This window comes from Tympanuchus pallidicinctus, unplaced genomic scaffold (genome assembly GCF_026119805.1).
Source record: "Tympanuchus pallidicinctus isolate F22 unplaced genomic scaffold, pur_lepc_1.0 scaffold4, whole genome shotgun sequence".
Lineage (NCBI taxonomy): Eukaryota > Metazoa > Chordata > Aves > Galliformes > Phasianidae > Tympanuchus > Tympanuchus pallidicinctus.
The window spans coordinates 20,586,456-20,612,428 of NW_026294758.1; the positions used below are offsets into that span (position 1 = coordinate 20,586,456).

Sequence of the window (25,973 nt, forward strand, 5' to 3'; positions counted from 1 at the left end):
TCAGAATACACCTTCAGTGTCTTAGGAAAGTTTTATCACTGCAATTATGTGAAATTTTTTTTACCTCAGATCAGTGTGTTGCCTATTGTCTGGTGGTATCCAGAACAAGATTCTGATTGACTTCTTTTTATTCTTCTTCTTCTGCTAGATCAAGTTGATCATTTCAAAGAGAATACACACCACCAAAATTCTAAACATCTGGGGCCATTTGTGATTCATGTTTCAGTTGCTAAGGATGTGCTTTGTTTGGTTCCAAATCTTAATACTTTTTTTTTTTTTTTTTTTTTTGCTAACTCCAATGGGAATTTGACTGGGCTCTAAAAACAAGGATTTCTGCTGCCTGCACTCTAGGCATGTTCTGAGACTGGAGAAGCAATGTTCTGTAGTACTCAACAGATTCACCTGGATGTTTGCTGTAGCTATCCAGCACCATATGCCCATTTCTCTTGGCTCGTACCTAATCAAAAGGTTTTCAAGCAAGAGTGGTTCTCTTTGTAAAGCATCTTATTGGCACTTTGTCCTGGTGTAGTTATTAAAAGAAGTTGACAGTAGACACAAAAAATGTCCATAAATTTGCACCTGACAACTGAATATTCTGCCATTGCAGTTTACACATCTGTTAGATAATAAAGTTCCAAAACCCAATGAAACAAGTTCTCACCAGCACACTTCTCTGAACTTTCCTGCCAACAAAAGGTCTATCTTTCTACAGGTCTGCAGTGTACAGTTTTCTGAGTTGGGCTTGCAGATAACAAAGTGATCTTATAGTGGGCAGCTTGCTCTTGGAGATTTCAGTCTGAAATCTGACAAAAATAAAATGCTTCACATTTTATTAGTAGGCTGAAAGTTTTAGGTTTTAATATAAGAGTCTTCTGATGGGTTCAAGGTAGCTTGGTATTGGATTATTTGCCTGTAAACCCTCTCAAATGCACTGTCCTCTAAAAGACTGCTGGCTAAAAGAAAATTCACTGAGTAGATATCTCTTGTCTTTCATAGATCGGAGTAGGATTTCTCTGCTTTCAACCAAGCCATTTCTCCTTGAAGTTCTTCACAATAAGGAAACCTTTAGAGGTTAAAAGAAGTAAGTGAGTTGCCAAGCTAAAGGTCAGAATGGCACATTTCTAATCTTCTTAGATAGGAGAGAAAAATTCCCTCAATAGCTGCAGAACATAATATTCTAGAGAGTGATATTCAGTTCTCCAGTGAGTTGATACAATGCTCACTTCTTACATAAGGACTGCCTTGGTCTGGTAGCGTAAAATAGCCATGAAGAAGTGAAGAATAAATAGGAAGTTCACTCAAACTCGTTGCAGGAAAAGGAAGAAAATCTTCCAAATCTGGGGAGAAAGAAAACAGCCACTTTCAGTTCTGTGAGAGGACACGAACAACAGTGCCTCACTGTTGATTATGTATAAAGAAGTGTCCTTTCAGAGTCTTATTTTCCACATTGCTTTCCCAATGTCTCCTGCTCACTGAGACTGTGTTCACTGTCCATGCTAAATGTACCACCTCCCCACTCTGAGGAACTAATTAGAGCCTATGGATAAATGCGCTTTGCAAAAAAAAGATAAAAATTTTTAAAAATAAATAAATAAAAAGGAAAGCAGAAAGGCATCATCTAGAGGTCTGCTTGCCACTGTGCCAGCAGCCTTCCTTTTGCAGGGCAGCCCCCATAGGCTTCCATAGCTGCGGAACTGAGATGAGGGTGTCAGCCAACCTGAACCGTTGGAGGGATCTGGCCTGGGGATGAAGCACTTGGACCCAGGTCGGTCAGATTTCCTGGGTAGGCATGTGAAGTCCGAGAAGCTGGAAACCGCTTCCTCCCCTCCTTTCCCTGACCACACGGTGGAACACCATCTACAACCCCAGGTCGGGGGAGGACAGAGGGACTTCATTGCTTTGTACTACTGTTGTTTCCCAGAACATGTCTTCCTGAGTCCTCAGCCAAAACGGCCCTGGGACATCAAGGCGGGCAGAGGCCAACATCCTCTCTCGCCCCCCCTCCACTCTTCCCCCCCTCCCCCCCCCCCCCCCCCCCTCCCCACCCCGCCACGAGCTCCGTCCCGGCTTTCCCACCGTTTCCCGCAGCGGGAGCCACCGCCGCCTTTGTCCTCACCCCGATGTCCCCGGCCCCGCACATCGGCACCGGCAGAGAGGCGAACCGTCCGCGCGCCCCCGAGCGGGACTTCTGGCTCGCAAAGGTCATCAGGGCACCGGGGCGAGCCGGGGATCTGCCCCGCAGCACAACCCCCGTCCGGCGAGGGTCCCGCGCCCCCGTACGTGCCCTCCCCACCGCTCCAAGACCCGGCGGTCAGTAGCCCACAAAACCCAAAAGTCCGTGGGCGCGGAGGGCTTTCCCCGCTCTTTCCTTTTTAATTTGGTGGGCTTTCCCAGCCTAAGCGTGTCCACCTCGGGCAGCGCTCGGAGAACGGGGAGGGGGGAGGCTGAAAGTCGGCGGGAGGAAGTTATGGACCAGCAGACCCCTGGGGAGGAGCCCCCCGCCCCCTTCTCCCCGCCGCTGCCCTCCTGCGCCGGGGTTCCTCGGGCCGCTGTGGCCTCCTCCCCAGCTCTCTCCCGCGTGGGTGGCCCCGAGTGGGCGCCCCGGCACCCGTGCTGCCCGCCGGGCACGGAGCTCCCCGCGGGACCGGCGCAGCGGGGGACCGGCCGCCGCCAAAGGACGGGGGGAGAGCTCAGGGTATCGTTTGCAAGCTGCCTCCGCGAAGATACATTTATTTACTCGTTTATTGTTTACTTATCTTATTTTTATTCTTTGTTTTATCTCATTTCATTTAACTCTCTTCTGTTTTACAGTTCTTTTTTTTTTTTTTTTTTTCTTTCTTTCTTTTCTTTTTTTAAAATCTTTTATTTATTTATTTATTTATTTATTTTTCTCCCCAAGGTTTGATACCCACTGTTCCCAAAGAATCCTCATTTTGGAATGAGATTGTTGTTTCCTGTGGTGGCTGGTCAGAAGTCAGGTGTTTTGGGGTTTGTGGTTGTGGGGTTGTTCTATTTCCTTTTTTTCTTTTTTTTTTCTTTTTTTTTTTTTTTTTTCTTTTTAATTTAAAACGTAATGCTGAGAGACAAAGGTAAATTATCTGCCTCGGCGTTGATGGTACGTCAAAGATTGCAAAGCCCAGGCGCTTTCTTCCTGCGAAGACGATGATTTATAGAAAATTGCAGGCAGAACACATGCACATTCTGGCAGCCGTAAAGACAGTCCCTCCCTTTTCCTTAATGTTCTTTTATCAGCTTCTTAGGAGGTGTCCGCTTCATTTGTCTGCATGAAACCAGTAGTCTTACTAGGAATCTCCAGTTCTGATGGTTTTTTTTTTTCCCCTTTTCCTTAAGAAGGATTCTCTAAATCCAACAGTGCTCCTTCTGCCCAGATATTATCCTTCCTCCAATTTCTCACAGCACTTGTTTGGGGCGAGGGGGGAGCGGGGGGGGAGCGAAAGAGGAGAGGAGGAGGGAGAAGATCTTTCTCGTGTTTAGTGATTAACTTGCACGGCTCAAAGAAAGAGAAGGTTTAATGGGAGAGATCCTGCTTGTGTGCTTTGTGCTCACAGCGGTCTTGTGGATGGAAAGAACGGAGAGAGCATGAGTTTAATGTTTGACTAGTACCTGGGCGACCGATTTTTGTTATTTTATTTTATTGCTATCGTTAGCTTTTCTGCATTTGGTCTTCAGCTGAGCTGGGAGAGTTCAGACAATGAAGTTCTAACATGCCTGACCTCTCCCAGAGCCAGTAAAATCTGGACTCCTTTAAGAAGATCATCTCGGCTTCACCACTCTCATAAAACTTCCTCGGAGCAGGGGAGGGATCTCCCCCTCCATCTGAACCGGAGCTCTGTGGTTCTAGTCTCTCTTCCACCCATGCAAATTGCAGTGCTTGAGGGCTCGAGAAATCCCAGTGATGTTCCAATACCAGCCATGCCCTTGCACTCAAATTGATTTTGCCTCACTCCCGTGCATTGATTTTCTGAGTCTGCACATAACTCCTAATCCCCCCCACCCCTCTACCCCCCTCCATGGTAGGCATAACCCTAGAAAGAATCTGACCTGGTGTGGTGGAGCTTGGAGGGCTGGGGGGGGGGGGGGGAGGGGGGTCGCGCAAAAGAAGGAGTTAAGCACAATGCTTAATAGAACCAGGCTAAATATAAATGCAGACTACAGCAGCTTTGTCTTTGCTGGCTTGCCTTCATCACCAAGATACCTTCCTTTGTGAGCCTTGATCGTTTCTTTCCTCCGCTTTAAATAATCTGTCACAAAAGAGCAGACGACTAGGTGTTGGAAGGAACAAAACTTATTTTAAGTGGGATTATTTATTTTATTTTGCACGTCTCACCAATGTAGGAAGTGATTTGGTGCTCGGTAGTACAAGCTCTCTTTTCTCCTAGATGCTTGTGAGAAATAAAAAACCTGGAGATGACTGTCTTTATTTCCGGGAGTAGACTTCAAAATACGTGCCAGAAATGGACAATTCGAGTCTCCTTTCTCCACATCAAATGCGAGCTGGAAGGGGGATTAAAAACCAACCACGTGGTAGATCTGGTTTTATACTTTGCAACCTCCAGCTCCATTTATGTTCTTTACCCTGCTCAGGGAAGATTAGTCTCTAGATGGATGTGTCTGAGGGATCACCTCAGGGGCAGATCTGCATGCAGAAACCGGTTTTTGCCATGGCTGGAAGAAAGCTATGACCCAGCAGAGCGCTCCATCCCAGCGGCTCCCCCAGCATCGCAGGAGCTGCTGAGCGCTCCTGGGCAGGAAGCTTTGTGAAGGCAACAGCTTGGAAGGGGAAGCTCTTCAGATCTTTCCCCCTCCTTCTCCTCCTCCCTGGCCCGTGAGTGATTCAGTGTCCCAAACCTTAACTTTTTGTTACCACCTTCCTCCTCTTAATCTCCTTCATCTTCAACACCGCCTCCTCTATCACTACCATCTTCTCCTCCATCTGTCTGCCTCCTGGATCTCTCTTGTTTGCTCGCTCTCCCCCCTCCTCTTCCACCTCCCTCCTTCTCTTTCTTCTTGCCTTTTCCTCCTCTCTTTTCTTCTCGTTTCTTTCTCCTTTTCCTCCTCTTCCCCTACACGTTGTTGTTGTTGTTAGAAAGGATTCTTGCACCCCCTGGTGCTCTTGCGTTTTGTGTGGTAGGAGAGGAGATTGTCTTCTTTCTCTCTCTCCCTCTGGTTGCTCATTATTCAGAGAGAGACACAGAGGGTGAGTGAGAGAGAGAGAGAGAGACGGATATCTCAGGTCATCTGCAGCTGCAGCAAACCAGTGAAGGAGAGAGAGAGAGGGAGAGAGAGGGGGGGAAAGCAGGGAAAGATGGCGATCCTCCATTGCTGAGACCTGGCAAGGAGCACATGAGACTCACAAAACAACTTCCACAACAATAACAAGAAGAAGAGCTAGGCAGAGAGGAAGAGGAGAGGAGACAGCAGCAAGAGCAGCAGTGCCGGGACGCTCCTGTAAGTTCTCGCAATTAAAACCCATCTCCGGTTTGGCATTGGAGAGATGATCTCTCATGTGTGTATCTATATACCTCTTTTTGTTTGGTCTTCTCTCTCTTTCTTTCTCTCCACCACCTTCCTCTGAAACCCATTCATTCGGCCAACGGAGGAAGGAGGAGGAAAGAAAGGAAGAAAAAAAAAGAGGAGAGGGAGCGAGAGAGCGGGGTGTTTTGTTTGAGAGAAGTCTCTTGCATGGAGGAGGAGAAGAGGAGGAGGTGCTGGTGGTGGTGGTGGTGGTGGTGGTGGTGGGAGGAGGAGGAAGGCGGTTAATTAATTTTTTGTTGTTGCATTAAAGGGGGGGTATGGGGAGATAAGTGAGATATCAACCGAGCTTTCGGGGCGGGGGGTGCCCGTGTGGCTATGTGTGTGTGTGCGAGGTCTGGATGGTGCTGTGCGTGTGGACTTGGATCAGAGACGGGAGAGACACGGAGGAGAGAAAAGCTCCGTGCTGGCACGACCCAGGCAATCGGGTGACCTCTTTCTTCCTTTCTTTCTTTCTCTCCCTCTCTCCCCCTCTCCCCCTCTCCCTCTCCCCGTCCCCTCGCTGCCCCCATCTCGCCGCTGGTCCCTCACCGGCGGTGCTGCCCCCGTCGCCGCGCTCCTGGAGTTGGGATGCGGGGGTCCCCGGCGGCGCGGGGCTGGGGGGCTGCTGTGCCCGCAGGAGGCTGCTCGCAGGAGGACAGCGTTCGGCTGGAGAGCAGGAGCCATTACACACGCTTCTGCTCTCCTTTGAGAGAAAGAGAGCGAGAAGGGAAGAAAGGAATGGGAAGGAGCCCACTTCTTCTCGCTCACTTCTCCGACGTCCCTACCTTTTATCCAGGCAAGGGAGAAGGAGCTTTCTCCCCTGTCCCTTTCTCCACCACCCGGAGCAGCTTTCTCCCTATCTCTCCCCCTCTTTCCCTTTCTTTATCTCCCTGTCCTCCATTTGCAAGCTGTCTGCTTTGGTTCCAGTCCAGGCTCCACAACACAAAGCTTCTCCTCGCTCTCGCTCACATGCAGACACACAGTCCACAGGGCTCTTTATGTCTTCTGGAGTAACCTTCTTCTTACCCCCCCCCCCCTCCTCAGCCCCCCTCCTGTCCTCCTGGCTTTGTGGTTTCTATTCTCCACATAGAGAGATCCTCCTGGAGCTTCATGTGGTTGCGATCTGATAGGATTCCTCCCCCCCTCACATCCCTCTTTTGGGGGAGAAACGGGAAAAGTTTCATTCGTTTTTCTGGTGTTTGGAAGGAGAAAGACCTTCAAGTTTGAGAGCTTTCTGCAGCTGCTTTTGTGTGTGTGTCTGTGGGGGTCTGTTTGTCTCATGAAGCTGCTTGCATGTCTAAGAGGAAGTGACTAGTTTGGCAGAGAGCTGTGATCTGAGTCAGGTAAGCCATGTCATGTTCTCTAGCTCCACCAGAAAATGGAGGAGAGAGAGAGTAGACAAAGCTGAGATGGGAACTGCTCCTAACATCGTGGATGCCTCTCCATGTTTTGAAGCTTTGCTGGCAGAAGCTGGCTTAATCATGATTTTTTCCCCTAGGGTTTCTTCAGTTTTTTCAATGTACAACATTGTGATGGGTCTTCTCTCTGACTTCATGCTATCAGGAAATGAGGATTGGAGGAAATTGTTCAGATTCTCCTTCACACAGAGAAACACATCCTTAGGCTTTTTTGCTCTTATGCTTTCATGTGGAGGTCACCTTTCTAGACATTTTTCTTTGGTTAAAGACCACAGAATTTAGGAGGTTGATCGGTTGACCAAAGAAATCGTGTATATGTGCATGTATTTATAGATTTCTGAAAGCATTTGGAGGTAAGTGCACGCAGCTTGAGGCTGCTCAGGTTCTTCCAGAGAATGTCATGAAATGTCATTTTTTTTTTTCTAGGTGATGCTGTTGATGCCTGATTTATGGGATTTTTAACTTCTGATTTTCAAGAGAATTCCTTCTTTTAGGTGTATTTTAAGTTAAGATGGAATATTTCTCCCCACTCACTAGGTTGCATTAAAATGATATTGGCAAGATTTTAGTAGGTTCCTCAGAGCATCATAAAATACATAATTTCTCTTGGAAAATATGAAACAGTTTTCACAGCTGTCTTTTTTGGTGTCTTAAAATCTTTTTTTTTCTTTTTTTCTTTTTTTCTTTTATTTTATTTTATTTTATTTTATTTTCTCCTGAAAAGTTATGGCAGCATTTTTTTTACAGTTTTAATGTAATTATGGAAACCTAAGATCTTTAAAGAGTGATAGCAATTGAAAATGAATTTGTCTGATTTTCTTAAGCCACCTATTTAACTGAAATCATTTTGGGTAGTCTCAGACCAGGCCTCGCTCTTTTTCCACCAGCCTCGATTTGCACAACAGTTGCATAGTAGATGCAGCTGCATATAAAATTCAAGCTACAATACTGAAATGCATGAAGGGGATACCAGGATGAAGCGTGCCCAGTTTGAAGGCACAGCTCCATAGAAAGGTAACATTCGTATATAGAGTGTCCTGATGCATTTATGAAGGAATGTGCAACATATAGGAGGTACAAGTGACAGAACAGGAAATTGGTGAATCTGAATCAATGCACACCCCAACATGGGCACCAAGAACAGAAAGATTTGATAATTGTTATGACTAGAGTTGGAGTTGGGATGCGCCTCCCACAAGGTTAAAATCAATAATTTTTTATTATTTGTTTTCCCCCCTGTGGAATAAATGCCTCAGTACATAACTTAATACATCTGGAAAGTATACTGCCTGATCAGCTGCGCATTATGTTACTTCTGGTAGCTTATAGGTCACCCAAGGTACTGAGACATCTTTCTGAAACAGTTTCAGAAGTGGCCTGTGAAACATATTTCAGGTCTGCTTCACCTTACACTTCAACAAAGTAAGGAGTTGGGTCAAGTACTTAATTTTCTTTCTCTCTTTGAGATGATGTCCATTGATGCATTTCACAGTTTTTGCGCAGGTCTAATTCAGCAGCAACAGAAGATGATGAGAAAGTCCTCACTGACCTCTGGTGGTCTGGTCAGATCCTAAGTATCCACCTCCTCTACTAGAGATACAGTCTCATTATTGTGCTACATAGTTCAAAACGAATTCCCTGTAACTTGAGGGAGGTCCTCTCATCGTCTGCCTGCAGACGCCTTGCTCTTGAATGTGGCAATACAAGAGCAAGTTTGAGTAAGTTAAATTGGGCATCTTCATGGGAAGGCATCTGGGCTCTCTCCTGCAGTGGCAGGCACCCTGCAGGTAGGGAAACGTCACTGCAGCAGTTTATGTTGGAGTGCGGCATTACTCCTGTGGGAGTTTTCTTTAGAATGAGTCTGAATTGTTGTTAGAGTATAATATCTTAATGATGGTCCTTGCTGCAGTCTTCCCAGAGTGAAATCCACCTTGCTTTTAGAAGACTAGCTGAGTGACTTCTATTTTTCAAACCCAAATAAATATACAAGTAAGAATTAGATCTAGAAAAATAATTTCAATTCATGAACTAGTGATGACTAGCATGTATCATGTCATAAGGCACAAATTTTCTTCATTCAGTTAGTGGCATTCAGTTGCTTTTGATTTATGAGAAACGAGCACCAAGCGCTTGTCTACGGTGCAGGCTCTAACAGAAACTGCATTCTTAGGTTGTTCTTAAGTATGCAGACTTGCTTTTCTTAATTGCTTTTCTTAACCCCATTAGACATAACCTATGGACTACTGCTTTAAAAATATTTAAACAATGAATCAATTTCCTTTTACATTTTTATTAGGTTGATAATGAACTACGTTCAGGAGAAACTTAAAATATCGTATTTCTTTCTTTCTTTTTTCTTTTGAAATTTTAATTCCAGAAAGTACTCCAAACATGAATGTGTTAAAACACACTTTTGGTTTACTTGTATGTGCTCAGGCAGTGAAGATATGAATACATAGCTGGACAGTGGAAATGGAAAGTAGAGCAACAGCAAGCATAAGTAAGGGGAAAAAAAAGATGGCCAATTCAATCTAGCAAATTTATAACCATTTTTGGAGTGCTGTGATTGACTTTTATGAAGATGTGAATAATTGAAAAGATAGTTGATAAGTATTGAAGGAGAACTATGTTCAACATAGATGTCTGGACATCTGGCAGATGTTACTCTGGGCCCCAAGGAATGGACAAGTTTAATTTTAGTCTTAGAAAGGAAATGGGAAGAACCAAAGCCTTATAATAGTACGAGTTACAGTGTAAGGAAGGTTACTTCAAAAAAAAGCTCAAAGACGTCTCTTGAAATTTGGAGCTCCCAGAAACAAATGTGAATGATTTTGTTCTGTGAATTTTCTGATAATTCCAAACAACATGTGGAGGGACAGTATAAACTGAGATTGCTCCAGTTTGCTCTAACACTTTCTCTGTGTGTTGTTGTGGATAATTACTTAAATTGAGCAGAAGAACATTGCTTTGTAGTAGGAAATTGCAGAAAAGGAACTTCTATCCATGAAATTAGTGAAAAGATATATAGTATTCATTAATTAACATCGCCCTGTTACGAAGCTATCACTAACCAAACATAGTGACAAAAGTCATAGAAGGATAATTATCCAAAAACACCCAGTGAGATGCTGAACTGAGTGACTGGAAGAAGCATGCTGGTAGAGAAAAGAGATGCTCTTCTGACAGACAGGAAAGATGGTCCATGGAGACCCATCTTTGACTCTTTTCAGGTATTATACTTCTCTGTATTTTGCTGAATTTTCTGTGCATTGTAGTAGAAAACCATATATATGTGTGTGTGTGTGTATACACGTACATATTTGTGGATATTTCTCTATTTTGAATTGAAATGATGTTTCTGGTGAACTTGTTTCAGTTGAAAAAGGTCATCATCTACTATGATATCCTTAAAGGATATGATCAAGCATGAATTTCTAATTGGCAAAATGTCTTAACTTCATCAACATAAATGCTTGCTGTCTTTTCAAACAGTTGTTCACTTCTAGAGTAGTAACTAATCGAGCAGTCCATCTGAAAGAGTTTGTTTAAAGGAAATCCTTCAGGTAGGAGTAAAATATAACATGAACCAATAGGATGTAATCAGCAGTCACTGAAATAGGAATTGAGGAGGACTGCCAACCTTACTCTACTAGGAGTAGAAAATTTGAGGGGAGAGAGGAGAACAGTAAGAATTAACGTGGCTTAAATATCTGCTAAACTGTGGATACTTAAGTTCCTCAGTGAGAGCAACTCAAAATTTTTAGTGAAAGAAGTGCTGGATTAGTTGGTGTTGGTGCAAGTCTTCAGCTGCTGGCAGAGACACAGTTAACATTGTAAACGGTTGAACTTCAGCATGGCACTTCTCCAAATGATTTGACTGTTGAAAATAAAATGTTCCAGAAGAACTGGGAGAACAGGAAAGAAGTTAAAATAGCATGGCTTGTATGCCAGTGCTGAAAGAAGAAAAGAGGGGAGGAAGGGAGATAGCTCAACTTATGATAATTATCTTGTTGGCTGTAGTGAAAAGGCTGTAGCAGAAGATTCCAAATGAGGGGACCAGATTTAATACAATCTGAATTATTGTGCTGAGTTTTGGAAATATTCTTCTACTTTCAAATTGTGTTTGGGAAGTTGAAAATATGGGTAAATAAAAAGTCACATGAGATTGTTTTGAGTTCTGTTCCATTTTTGTTGGGTTTTTTTGTGTTGGTTTTTTTTTTTTTGTTTTTTTTTTTTTTTTTTTTTTTTGTTGTTGTTGTTGGTTTGTTTTGTTTTTTTGCTTTTTGTTTTTTTTTCTTCCCCGCTTCTGGAAGAATACAAAGATGTAAAGTGTGCCACTTATCTCTTGAGCTTCATGAAGCTGTGCCATATGTTGCAGTCCAAACGCAACCCCGGAAGGGTTTGAAAGAGGGGTTTTGTGATGGGGTAAGAGGAATCTTTATTTCTGGTTTGTCTAATAGTTGAAATACGTGGGCTTATGTACAAACATCTACTCTTTCTCCCGAGTTCTCTTCTGCTGTTCAACAGTTGCATGGAGTTGTACAGTTGCTTTGTTCAGCTTGAGTCAGTCTCTGTTACTGCTCTCATCTTAAAATATCCTTGGTTAATCACTGCTTGAAGGAGCTTCCCTCCACCATTGGTTATGCTTGCTCTGTAGTATTTTCTGAGACATACTCGTTATTAGAACATCAGTCCTAGACTGAACAGTGATGCTGTGCCTTTTATTTCTCCTTCATCTTCACTTCTTTGTTTCTGGCTTAGTCTTTCTGATGCCGTTATGGACCTTCATAGCTGCTGTCTACAGTGTTTTTTTGTCTGTGGCTTGAAACAGTTTACTGGTTAGAAGATGGTAAAGATCCCTCAAGAAAAACAATGCTTGTTTGATAATTTAAAGAAGATGGAAATGAGACATTTCAGGATGTGCTGTCATTGTTCTTGAGTGGAGTCAAATACAGTCTCTTTAAGAATACATGTTTAATAATGTCAGCATAGAGCTGTAGGCACAGCGTCAATGTCATGAGTGATTAGGAAGGACTTACTGAGAGCTTATCAGGGCAGCAATCATTGCAAGGCCACTGTGTTGAGGACAAATAATTCTGAGAAAGCCCTGGATTCACTGGACTACTGTTAGTTTTCAGTGGTTAAATTCAAGAATGCAGTTGAAGTGAGTAGCTTGTTTTTTCATGGTGGAAGATAAAACAGTCTAATTGGGAATGTGCAGGAAATTGAGGAGTTATTTTACATCTAGCTTCTTCTCTCCCTAGGATGCCTATGTTTTATGCTTGTGTTTTGCCTTCTTCCAATGCCAGGGAAATGTAATTAACAACTTGCTGTTCAGTTAAATAATGGGTAGTCAGCAGAACTGAACAGTGTATTTGTGGCACCCTTTTTTTTTTTTTTTTTTTTTTTTTACAGGTACAGCCTCTATGCTGACCTGAAGATTAAGAAGTAGGGTGTTCAGCACTGGCATTGTTGCTATTAAAAAGCTCTGGGAAGGGGCCTGAGAACCCCAGCTGCTGCTGTGGTAGAGGAAGTTAGGCCTTCAAAGGATACAAGGATTAGAGTGTCAGGAAAAGTAAGTGGTAGCATCAGCACTAGTAGAAAATAGGCATAGCTATTCAGCAAACAGAAAAGTAGGCTAAGGCATGCCATAATTATGTGTAGTGGAAATTTGCTGCTAATAGAGAAATTGCGTGGGGTAGAGAGGCAGGAGAATGATTTTTCAAGACAAAACAAAGCAGACATTGCAGAGAATGATATAGGAAGACTGAGGATTCAGTGTGCTCGTGATAATGTGAAAGAGAAGACTTTGTTTTGAAAGATGCTAAAAATGGAATCTTCTGATGTACATGTGGTCACTGTTTCCGTGGCCTTATAGGACAATAGGGGCTTTGCACTGCCTGAGTGAGCAAACTCTTCCTTCTCACTTTCAGCTCTTAAGGTTCAAACAGTGCTGCTTCAGGGTGGTACCATTAGTTATGGAAAGAAGGCATCACAGGATATTCCTTTTGGGAAGAAGATGGGTCATACTGGATTGGTTTGTTGTCATGCAAATATTTCAAAATAAGATAGCTACTTATCACAAGAATCAGGCAAACACATACCTCCCACACATTGTCCCTAGATCTCTCATTGCTGGCAAGGAAGAGAGAATACTGGGCGAATGTGACACTCAGAACCTGTGCTCCAACAGCCCATATTTGGAGTTTTCTCCTGCCTTACAAATAAACAGAGTAGATAAAGACTACATGTGCAGGAAAATTAGGATTCAACATGAGTTTGATATGCAGGGCAGTGCATTTACCTTCTTAACAAACTTGACAGTTGGTTGACTTGCTGAAGACTTCAGTGTCTCTCTGGAAAAGTGATCATTACTAAAATATTCCCTGTAGTCCAAAAGCCAGAATTCAGATATTTTATGATCCTAAAAAGTATTTTTTTTTTTTTTTTTGCTCTCTATTTTCCTTTGCTTGATATTAAAGTGACAGTTCAGATAAGTCCACAATTCTTAGCTCAGGTTGGGAGCAGGATTGGTGGAGGCATCTTGCTTGCATCATTGGTAGTTACCCAACAACTCCCTTTTCCTCCCTCTTTTCCTCCCCCTTTTCCTCCTCCTTTCATCCCCCTTTCGTCCCCTCTTGGATTTAGCAGTGATATTTGAAATTAAGACCTTGGTGATGGATTCTGGTGATATGTTGAAACAAAACCATGTGTAGATAAGAAAATTCTCCTTTTGGGAGCGGTTCTGGTGTGAGACTGGAGCAGATCTGCAAACACATGGAGAAGGCAACTGGAGATACCTTCCATTTTGCTATTGTGTCACTGCTCTCATTCTGACCGATCATTTTTTCTTAGGTATGTTGCTGCTTATGGTGAGTATGGAAGAAGGAATTAATTATATATATAATTACATATATAATATTTATATATTATTATATAGTATCTGCTTAGTTAAGTTGCTAATGCACTAAAGTCTGAGAAGGAAATGGACATAAGAAGTCATCACAGTTTCTTCTGTGTTGTGTGACAAACAGTGTTGTCAGAAACATAAATAAATGTCAACATGAACAAATTGGAAATGATTTATCTTTTTATTTGATTGGAAGCTCTGATCATACATTTCAGTTTTTCCCTTTCTTGTATGCACCTGGGTAGCTTTGGCTGCAGGAAACAGGACTTTGCAGCACCCGTAGGCCCTGAAGCTGTGCTTCTATCATGCCCAGCTAAGTAACTTGACAAGTGTAAAAATGTTAACAAATGGCTGATGGAAAACTGGAGCTGCCAGACAGCTCTCAGCCCTGTTAATTAGCTTCCTGACTGCTGAATTGTCTCTGCCCTCTCATATGGCCATAGCTTACAGCTTTACAAGAAAGGGTTTGGGGTCCTGGCCAGGAGCGCATCCTTAAAGCTGAATTCATGTAACTTGAAGTCAGTCCGGACTGGTACTTTTTGGTCTAAATGACCTTTTATCTTCAATGGGGGAGGGAAGTAGAGAGAAAGCGTATCAGCTTTCAACTATGTCAGGTCGTATAGAGGTCAAGTTCTCTTGTCTGTGATCGAGCATATGGTGTAAAACTGCCCTGTGCACAAGAGCACCAAGACTTGGGGAGAGGAGGAACTTATCAGGCCTTCAGCAGTAAATACGACTGAAGGCTACTGTGTGAATCAGCATATATGATGGCTCTCTATTTTAGGATTGCAGGATTCACATTTGAAACTTTGGTGGTGCTGGCCAATGGTGCATTTCCACCGTTAGGCTGAGGAGAAGCAATTGTTTCTCAAGAGCATGCAGGTTTCTCCTGCCAGGTTATCCACACCCTATAAGACTGTATGAAATCCTTGGCTCCAAGGGCATAACTGTGTTACTCACTGGAGCTGCTGAAAAAGTGAGTCAATGTATTTGGGTCTCCCAGCTGTGTGAACGTATGAGTAAACCTGAGTTATATTTAAATGATCAGATTACAAAGATGATAACATACTACAATGAATTTTCCATTCCACATCCACTCTGCAAATACACTGCTCTCTTTTTGTGGTGGAGGAGGTTAGAATACAAGAACTTCTGCGTGTTACGCTCGTGAAGAGCCACATTTAAAAAATGCTGAAGTCACACTCAGAAAATGTCTTTGAGATCAAAAGCCTTGAGTCAGAAGTTGGTTGGCAGGGTGACAGGCAGGTTGACCAAAGGTTGAATGTGGTGTTCTCTTGCAAAACGAGCATGAAACGCTTGTTGCCCCCCATGGTTCTTGAGTGCTTCCACAGGTCCACCCATGTTACTTCAGCGGTTCACAGGAACATAATTTGCTTACTGGTGTTATGTCCATATCTCTGAAGATATTTATTTTAAGAATTTATGTCTACATACGTTTGTTAATACTGTACTGTAATATCAGATGGGCTGCTGAGACCTCAAGGGGGTGAGCAATCTATTTTTAGTGTGTTTGAAGGGTAGATGATGTTTCAGGTTGTGGAATGACTTTCTGGGGGGCCTGTTACCATACACTGAAGTTTTGTATGTCATGGCAGTGGAGAGCAGTCATATGATGATGAGGTAGTAACTTAAATGGGATATTAAAGAAATCCTCTCTTTGGGGAAATTTTAAAGATAGATGGAGCTAAAATGCTGCATATACACTTGTTTCCTTGATATACTGAAGACATCTAATCCTCTTTACAGGTGAAATGAGCAGTCTGCTTATGAGCTGAAGGCAGTGCTTGCTGATCTGTTGACATCCAGATTGGAGAGTTATTCATGTCTAAATAAGAATTTCAGTATTAAATGACCAAAATACTGTTTAGTTGCCCAAGTGGTATGAAAGAAGACGGTTTGTCATCTCCTTCCTTCCACATCAGAAGTTAGTGAAATGTAGGAAGTTTGATAGTAGTAGTGCTGCCCTATTTAAATGTATTTGAGATCCCAGCCCTACAGAGACTGGAGCTTTGGGTTGAGAGGACTGCCTCTTGCTCACAGCAACCTGAGCTATGACTCCAGCCTTGCTTTGGAAGAACTGCACTGTAGTGGTAGCCCTGGAGAACCATTTGTAATGATTTATTATGGTTAGATTTTATGTGAATTGGCTTCCTATTTTCTTTGGAAGGCAGTAAAACTGTAGCTTCTACAAGATTCTTCTTACATTCCTGGAATTTTGTTTTGTGTGCAAGCATGTGCATTTTATTAATTAATTTATTTATTTAATAATGCCTATCATTATTAGGAATGTTAACAAAAGCTTTATTAATAGGTCAGACTTCATCTAGCATTGCATTCTCTTGTTAATGCACTAAATTTGGCAGATAAGAGAAGATGGGGGCTAAAGCCCTTTTCCTGTAATAGCCTATTCATTAGAATAGTGCCTGTGATCTGATTTTGAATTTCACTGCGGTTACTCCTATGAATAAACATCCGAAGATTAAATCTTCAGCAACATAGACTAATTCTTTAGGAGTTCTGAGGAAAGCACTTGGAAATCGCATCTTGCACAGGAGATGCCCTCAGCTTTCAACAACTACCTCCTACTTAGACAAGATGTTCATTTATTGTTGTTCGTGATGGCATGGTTGTAGCTGATTTGCAAGCATTAATGGGAGCTAATTCAGTAGGTAATTATTTAACTTTCATTTATTTGCTCCTTTTCTTTCATTCTCAATTTTTAATATATTGACAAGGAGAAAATTTGCCATAAAAACTTAAGTTTGACTTCAGCTAACGCTGGCATGTCCCTGAAGAATGGTTACATATGAAGTTCAGGGTTCTTTACTGAGAACAGTTGGGTTGCTGTGCTGCCTCTAGATGATTCTCAAGCATTTTGGATCCTCATCACTAACTCCGGTGTTTTTGGAAGCCATGACCTTCCACATATTTTTGCCATTAAGGGAAGCTTTTTAATAAATACTAATATGGTAATTACTTGTTCAAGACAGAGGTGCTTTGGATCAGGGAAAATGTAACCTAGACCCTTTTACTATGACAGGAGTGGGTACATTTGCATATGTGTATATAATGCAAGTTGCTATCTACTACGGTACCTTGGTACTTTATCTGGCAGATCATTTAAATATTTACTCCAAAAGGTCTTGTTCTCTGTTGGTTTGAAGCAGCGCTTCCAGTTATTTTTAGGTCATTTTCATCTTAGCAACCCTGCTGGAGATAAACCAGACACAAGTGCAATAAACTGTTCCTGCATTTTGGTAGAAATTAATAAAATAAAGTTTAATGGTTTGGTCCCAAGGGAGGAACAGACCATCTGGTTAGCAGAAGGTTCAGCCAAGTAATACAGTGCTGAGAATGCCACAAACCAATCTAGAATATCTAGTAATGTGTCCAGTTGCTGCATGTATTAAGCATTGAAATGGTGCTTTCAGATCTGCAGAGCCAGCAGTTCTGTTACCACTGCTGTGACGCAGGAGATAATTCTGTTGGGCAAGCATCAGCATGGGGGTGGATCTACAGTACAGGATGTGTAATGTCAACATGAAGCATGGGAGCTGGCAGTAAGAAGGAAAGCAGCCATTTCATGCCAGTGCAGGAAGCCTAAATAGATTTTTTCCCCGTGCATCTTGTCTCTTTATGCTGTTTTCATACTTGGTGCTAAATGATTATCTTCTACTTTGTCATCTGAAAACTCCAGCCCAGTAGGGTTTCATTTCATTCTCTTTTTGAAGCTATTTGTTGTTTGTTTGTTTGTTTTAGACAGGCAAAGTGCTCTCCAAAAGCATGTCTGATGGATTTTAAAAGGGGTTGGGGAGGAGCTGAAGGGCTGAGCAGATCTGGAGGAAGAGTTCAGTCATGTGAAAGTCCCAAGCTTCAGATGAAGTTTCATTGTAGATCCTTTAGGCTCTAGGCAGACAAAGTGTGTTCAAAAGCTGTAAGCATTTCAGAACACTGTACTGCAGCTGAGAAACACACAAAGGTATGAAATACTGCAAGTGACAAAGCATAGTCTTCGAAACTGCAATGACCATGAAATGATTAGAAATCTATTATAATTGTTTCTGCTTTCTTTTTTAGCAGGAATATCTTTCTAGAATTTCTTTTTCCCCATTTGGTTAAAACTAGTGATAAATTACTATGACACCATTTTTAAGTGCCAAACAGTTAAATTACTGTCCAGGAAGAGAATTTACACATATGTTTGCCAGGCATTCTATGGACTTTTGAATCTTAAACATCTAGTGATTTGTCTTCGGTCAGCTCAGTCACAGACTGATGGTTTTTTTCCTTGTTTCTTTTTGGTGGTGGTGGTTGTTGTTATTTTTGTGCCCCCCCACCCAAATGTTTGTAGACATCTTCCTGTAACCTGGCAATATCTAGAAGACCAGAGCTTGTTTCCTGACAGGCATGGGAGAGCTGTACTTTGTAATCAGAGCTCTCATGATTTCTATTGCGTGTTCAGCAGGGTTTTCAAAGAATAATATTACAGTGTCCCTTGAATGAATCCTTGTCTTAGATGCTGTTCTGTGGTAGCCCTGCAAAGGTATGATTTTCTTCATATGTTCTTAAGAACTGGAGTGGTAGTCTGGGAGTAGTCAGCCCACAGGTATGTTTTCCCAGTTGCAAATTGGTGATGGGAGGAGGGGATGGATATAAAACAAGTCTTGTGTGTGAAGACTGTTCTGTTATACAGTAACTTCACCCTTGAGTGGTATTCCTTGCTCCGTTGGCCCCATTCAGCACATTTTTTGATTGAAGCTATGCAGGTCTAGTGCTTCTCCATGGTGTTCTTGCAAGAAAATGCAACTGAAGAATTATGTAAAAGTTGAGCATCATTTCTTAGGCAGAAATTTTTTTTGATTGCATAGAAAACTCCATGTTGTAGTAGCTCTTTAAGCATCAGAAATATTAAGGATGCAGTTAAAGTAATAAAATTCTTCAAAGACGTAGTTACTCTGCATGTGTAAATTCTCTTACAGGTTTCATTTTATGGACGCTGAAAATTATTTGGCTTCTCCAGTGATGATGAACAATTTCTAGAGCATGTTGGAGAATGCTCATTAGAAGTGTTTTTGCACAGACAAAAGAAAATACTGCTAAATTTTGTCTACACCTTTTCTCACTACAACTAGAACATCTCTATAGTGTAAAGAAAATACAGTGTCCTTGACTTTTTCATACCCCAAAAGGTGCTACTTGCTGAAGATAGTTTATTATAAATAACTACTAAGATGATAATCTCACCACAGCATGCTTGGCAGTCGTCCACTGAGTTAGCCTGTTTCAGCAAGGAGCTGTCGCCGAAGATACAAAGCAATCTGCAGGGACATATGATCACACACACTGACTGTTTTCTCTGTCATCATGGATGCCTCATCATTTCCTGTGTCTTATAACTAGGAAATGGAATTATTGCCTGATTCTAGCAAGCTCTAGCACCAGAAAGATGGATTTGAGGTCCTCTCTCATAAATATCATGTAACAGAGAAGTTATCAATTTTGGAGACACTGGTAGGATAATATTTGTTGAACTTGGCTGTGGTGTTGTTTTTGTTTGTTTGTTTGTTTGTTTGTTTCTGTAGTTTTAGTTTGGTTTTTTTTTTTTTTTTTTGTTGGTGTCACAGGGATGGACAAAAGCTTCTGGAGAAACTCTAGATTTACGTGTACGTGATGTATGTAAGATGTACGTGACACATCTTCCCGTTACAAGAGGTGGAGAAACATGCCTACAACAGCCAATGAAAATGGGTAGAGATGGGGTGGTTTTTTGGGGCTTTGACTAACTGCCTTCAAAATCTGGTGTTTTTTTAATTTTTTTTTTAAACCTCACGGACTATGGAGAAAGACGTAAGTCAACCATATGTATTTATTATTTCTGAGAGTATCAGAAGATTAATATTAATACCCTGAGACAGCAGTCATAAGCTTGATGGTAACTGATTTTGAGTTTAAAGAGTCGATAGTGCTTTGCGGTTATGTGAGTGTGGACTTACAGCAAGAGTTGTTCAATGAGTATCACTGACTGTTCTAAGCAAAAATCTTTTCAAGTAGAGTGCTGGCAATTTCTGTGTTTTATTTGTTTAGAAATAATTTGATCAGACCATCTCTTCTGCTTTATCAATATAAAAATAAGAATCAGAACTTCATCTAACCTCCATGTTGAGGTTAGTCTGTTGTTGATACCTCATGCTGTTCAGGGGCATTGTAACTTATATCTCAGACCTATACCTTTTTGGTTCTTCAAAGATGTAGAAATTGGTCTTTAAAAAAAAACTGGTAAGACTGAGAACAAATGAAGATACAATTATGGTAATTTTTTTCTCCTTGATTTGGCAGATGATGTTAAATACTATGTGTATCTCATCAAGAACAAGGGAAAAACAGAACATGAAGAACTTAGTTAGATGTTGAGTTGCAAGCCTTAGTAATAGTCCTTTTTTGCAAAACTAATATGTGTTTGGATTTAACTCTCATGTGGAAAGTAATTTGCTCTCCTCAGCTGAGAAAACATGGAAGAGGTGGACAGATGTTACCATTCTTTACCTTACGATGATATTGTACCCCATAAACCCTACAAAGGCAAATTCCTGCATTCTTACTTGACACTGTGGGAGATGGGTTCTGCTCGCTCATAAGACGAAGAAAGCACTGGAACTGATGTCCAGTGATTATGGAGTGTTCTTCATCTCTGAACATCTGACATAGATAGCTGCCTTTATACTTAGAGATGTGTGCTCTGAATAGGCCATGTCTAGGAACTGCCTAACCTGGATGACCTTGTGACTTTAAAGAAAATCCTGTGGAACTGTTAGTTGCAACCTTATTGAAGGACACATTCTGAAGAGCTAGTTCATTAAGCAAGCTTTGAAGGGTGTGCTCTGCAGAGTAGCTTCCTGTTATTTGGTTAATGGTTGACCTAGTTCTACTGCCATATGCTTCCTGGAACGCATTCTAATATAAAATATGTGCTAAAGCAAGACTGGGATAATAAAAGGAATGTCAAAGCCTTTATGAAACAAATAATATAGTGCTGTTGGATTTTGGGTTATTGTACTTACTAAAAATGGCAGTTGCAATGATACTGATGAATCAGTATTGAATCTGATCGCAAATGCAGCACTGTTAATCAGACCTGTTTAGGTATTTTTTCAGATTTGTAAAGAAGGCTTATATCAGTAATTCTCTTTGCTTTGTGTGTGAAGCTGAAGTCGGGGAGTGAAGGGAGTGAAGCACTTGGAGTGGTATTATAGTTGTGAGAAAAGATTAGATGAGATTTAGTTAAAGGCAGGAGGACTGCTTCATCCCTCCCCCCTCTTTTAATTGCAAACCATGGAACCATGGAACAACTTTTTTTTTTTTTTTTGCCCTGCTTAAATCCTAGCTAGGACAGAAACAGAGATTCAACCTTTTACCTCGCGTATCGTACACCATATAGCATCCATAGTTGCACCTATGCATAAAAACGAGATTTGGAAGTATTAGGCAAAAGTTGAGTCTGCAACCTGACAAACTGACATCCTGAAAAATCCACAGGCGAAACCTACTGATCTTATGCCCTACGGGGAAAAAAAAAGAAAAAAAAGTGCGGTAACGATTTTATATGTAGTGTACATAATGGTAACAGAGGGGGAAGGGAAAATAAAAGCCGTGCTTTGTAACCTTTTGACAGTTCATGACTGTATGAATAGATGTGGTGATTAATTATTCTTTGTCAATCTGGGAATCTGAACTGCTTACCAGACGTGTTGCTCTGTTTATTCATACAACCTGACAGTGGCAAACCTGTGTCTTCAGTTGCAGATGGCTTGCGAGCAGTTCAGGTGCGAATGTCAGGCAAAGGTATGTCATAGCAGTAGTGGGAATTGCTGTGGCCAGCCTAGAAAGTCAATGTAGGAAGAATTAAGGCATCGGAACCTGTAAAGGCTGCTGTTGCTTATCAGCATGGGAAACAACAAACCTGCAGAGAAGTGGTGGGATGTCTTGGAATACATAATTGTCTTCTATGTCATTTTTAAGGATATGAATATTTTGGCTTATTTGATTTGTATACATGGAGTGACAATGTTGCATAGTCTCCCTTCCTTAGTGTATAAGGCTGAATGGTATTTCTGTAGAACCTACTGCATCTAGACAAAAACAAACCACAACATTTTTAGATGGACACAATGTGATGTGTGAGATGTAATCATACTGGTCATGAAAAAAATATCTGCTCCAGGGACTGACACAAGCGCAGCTTTTTATGCAACCTGACCAGAACAAAGGATAATGCTTCTGAAAGATCAGATGGATCTGATGCTTCAGCAGGCTGAGCAAATGAATGGAGGGAGGTCTTCTCTTATCCATTGTCTCAAAGATGTGGGCTGGTAGCAAAGAGAGGGAGGTTGAATAGAGCTTCTGAAGGGATATGCTGCTTTGTGTTCTGTGGGAAGAGAGCAAGCAGGAGTTCTGGAAGTTCTCTGCATTGGCAGGCTGACAAGCTTGAAATAGAAAAATGTGGCAATGGACTATTGGTATTTTCTCTTTGGTAGCCTACTTATAACATTTTCATTATTAGGAAGCTGAGGAAATGTATCAGGGTTCAAATATGGGAACAAATCTAATGTAAAAGAGTTATGTAAAAGACTACTTAAATCCTGGCCTGCTAGTGAAAAATGATAAAAGATATTTTCTGTATATGAAGGAATTCAGAGTTTTCTGTCATTCCTCTTCCCCTTTTTCTCTTTTCCTTTTCTCTCTTTCCATGAACAACTCATCTACATGTTCTGGAATACCTCAGTTGTGTTCCTGATAGGATTTTTATATAGGGAGAGCTTGGCTGATCAAATTAATGGGACAGTCAGAATCATCTTATGCTTGGAAGAATCCTTCTGCTTCTCTTGCTCCAGCTGTCAAGCTGTCATAGCCAAATTAACCCAAGTCGGATTTTAGTACCAAGCTCCCATTTTAAAGGCATAATGAGGCCAAGGAAATGTGAGAAGAGAGGGAACAGAACAGGAATTTTTGATAAGTGAGTAGAATTGAGGGTTACGTCATGTTCCAGTGCTATAATATTTGACTTCCAGCGTCAAGGGGGGATTTCAGTTGAGAAATGAATCCTTTAAAGGGAGGAGAGTAGGAATTACATCAGTGTTATGGTTAGATCTGTGCATGTTACCTTTCTGTTTGGTCACTGGAACTAGGAATTACTAGTAGTTATGTTTCTGGTTATTTGGAGATTTCATATGTAATCAGGTTGTGTTTGTTTTTTTTTTAAACTAGGCATTTCTTTAAACAGGGGCCCATAGCACTGTATTTTTTAGCAAGCATGCCATTTTTTCTTTAAGTTCATGGACCTGAGACTTGTATGTGTAGTAACAGTATCTGTCTTGGTGATTCATGATGTGTCTTCCATCCTTTGTTCTTCAACATACTGTCTAGAAGGTTATATGAATTCTGAAGAGTTGTATACAGTCCATCACTACTAAGCACTGGAGGTGAAGATGATGCTTTACAAGCCCACTTAGAAAAGCACATCAGAAAGTCATCTGACTCCTTGAGAGGAAGCCTGTGTTGATATTTTTAAATATGTGGTATCTAGGCCACAATGATCACCTAGTATGGAATCCAAAAGCAATTGTGAAAGTTCTCTTATTCTAAGGAAGGACTTAAATGCAGTCCCAATGGATGAGCCATGATGGATTTGACCCAACATGCCATTCAGTATGGGTTTCCAGCTGCTTTAACACAGAGGAATTTCTACTGAAGAGAGGAAGCGATGACACTGGTTGCACAGTGGCTGAGCTTATATGCCTCTGTTATTGAGGCACTGCTACACCACAACTAAACTAAAGTGATATTGGGCACGGTGACCAAGAATGCACACAGCATGTTGGCAAAGAGTTAAATGAAGTTTCAGATAATATCTGGATGTGAGAACAAGACAAAAAATTTCCTGGGTGGACACAACTCTCAACAAATAAATCAAGGAGTATTCTCCCAAATGAGTCTGAAAGTCAGCACTTTCTGAACAGCATCAGCTTGGTGTTTAGCAAGGACAAAAAGCCATCTTATCAGTGAAGGCTGCAAAAGAATTTCTTATTATCTTCTTACCTCTTCCAGATCTCTTTTTTTTTTACTGTTTTCTTAACAATAGAATTCCTTAAGATACAAGACAGTTGGATCATCAACGGTTCCTAGAAAGTAAGGACACTATTCTAGTCATAATAATGATAACGTTTTCACAAAATATAATCTACATTATGACTTAGATAACAGAGGAGATATGAAGGGTTGGATTGTATGGGACTTTGAACTGTGCAATAGCAAGAACAATGTGTCATCCATTACTTTAAGGAAGGCAAACTTATTACGTTACCATTGCCAATGGTGATTTTTGGAATGTATTTATTATTTTTAAAAGACCACAGGAATTTCTGGGGGGCTTCCTCAAATATTGAAACAGGATCAAGCTGAAGAGGGGAAATTATCAGAACATTTATTTGAACAATCATTACATTCTCAGTCTAATATCTTTTGTGTCCCTTCAAGTAAGAGGGATAGAGAACTGAGTAACGTCCTCGGGGTTATCTAGACAGAAGAATCTGCTTTTGCATCTCTAGAAGAAGGAGACACCAGGATAAGAAAACCCCATGCAGATAGCATGAAGAAATCATAGGTCTCATTGACCATTGGCTTTATAGTGTATTTAAAAAAGATTTCGGAGGCTTTTCATGAACAAAGTGAATACCAAACTTGCTTTAATAGGTCAAACAGATAAAACCAGCATCATGCCTTTGCAGAGCTCTTGATCACAGAGAGAAAAGAAAGGGTCTCCTTTTTTTTTTTTTTTTTTCTCTTAGAACTATTCCACTGCAAACAAAAGCATCCCATAGGGGAGACAAGAAGAGTATCTGACAGGATTTAAACAGACTTTTCATATTTCCTTCTGTTCTCAACACTGTTAATAGGCTGGATATCAAGAAAGGATTATTCATGGAGAGGGTGGTCAGGCAGCAGAATAGCCTCCCCAGGGAAACCAGCCATGGCACTGAGATTGCCAAGTTCAAGCACTGTCATCTGGACAATGCTCTCAGATACATGATCTGACTTTTGGGTGATCCTGTGTGAAGGCAGGAGTTGGACATCATGATCATTATGGGTCTCTTCCAACTTGGGATATTCTAGAATTCTAATTTATATTTAACAATAAAACACCTAAAATCTCCTAATTCAGTTTATATCTGTAATATAGTAGTATATATAGTATGTATATGTTAGTAGTATATTACTACAGTAGCAATATAGAAGTCAGTGTGGGCTTCAAGAGTCTTGTCTTTTTCTTGAATTGTAACACAGCAATCCTGTAAAGTAAGAGGTGCCATTCATAATGGTTAGAACAGTTAACCAGACCATAGCAGCACTCAGATGCACACATAGGATATACTGTTATCCTGCTACTGCTCTGTGCAAGTACTACTCTTGGAATACTAAATTCACTCCTGAAGTTGGCCTGTGTTTAAAAATAAGGGTGGAAATGCTGAGGATAGCAGTGACCGGAAGTCTGGAAAATTGTTCTTTACAGCAAAAATTTTCAGATAGTCTATTCTCGCCTTTCAGAGGTTTTCAGAAGTGACATTTACAGGGCTAAAAGCAGCTAATTTGCCAGGCTATGCCCGTTATTATAGGAATCTGGACTCTGTACCAAACTGTAACAAGATGCAGAGGATGGAATCTAAGACTAGAAAATGTTTGCTATATAAATAGTTCTTTATTTCTAATTTAATAGTGGAAAAAGATTAGGTGCTATTGGAATAACTAATGGACTCAGTAGAAAGTCCTAAAGTGTCAAGACTGTGGTCTCTCCAGATGCTGTGCTGAGAGACAAGCTTTAGACTGTTAACCACTGAGTTGGACAGGAACGACTGTCTAGTTGTACAAGGTGAACTCTGAAGATGACTGCCCTTATCTCATGCCAAGGCAGGGGTAAGTTGTCTTAAAGAACAGCTGGTGAGAATTCTGGAACTTTGCAATGTAGTTTATCTCAAAGTGTTTTGAGATTTTCTAGAACACACAATGAGAATCTTTCACCCAGCATAGCAGAGAAGCAA

General features: G+C 41.3%; 1 protein-coding gene across 6 annotated transcripts in view; it reads left to right on the plus strand.

The window, feature by feature from the left end:
- Positions 1 to 4,416: 4,416 nt before the first annotated feature.
- ZNF462 (zinc finger protein 462) overlaps positions 4,417 to 25,973 on the plus strand; it is a 90,180-nt gene continuing 68,623 nt past the window's right edge. The window contains exon 1 of one of the 6 annotated variants that reach the window (XM_052700662.1): positions 4,417 to 5,469. The gene's annotated coding sequence lies outside the window, so the exon portion shown is untranslated. Of the gene's footprint in view, positions 5,470 to 5,820; positions 5,982 to 6,573; positions 6,879 to 25,973 lie in introns of those variants that run through there. The other 5 variants (XM_052700658.1, XM_052700661.1, XM_052700664.1 and 2 more) reach the window with 5 other exon arrangements.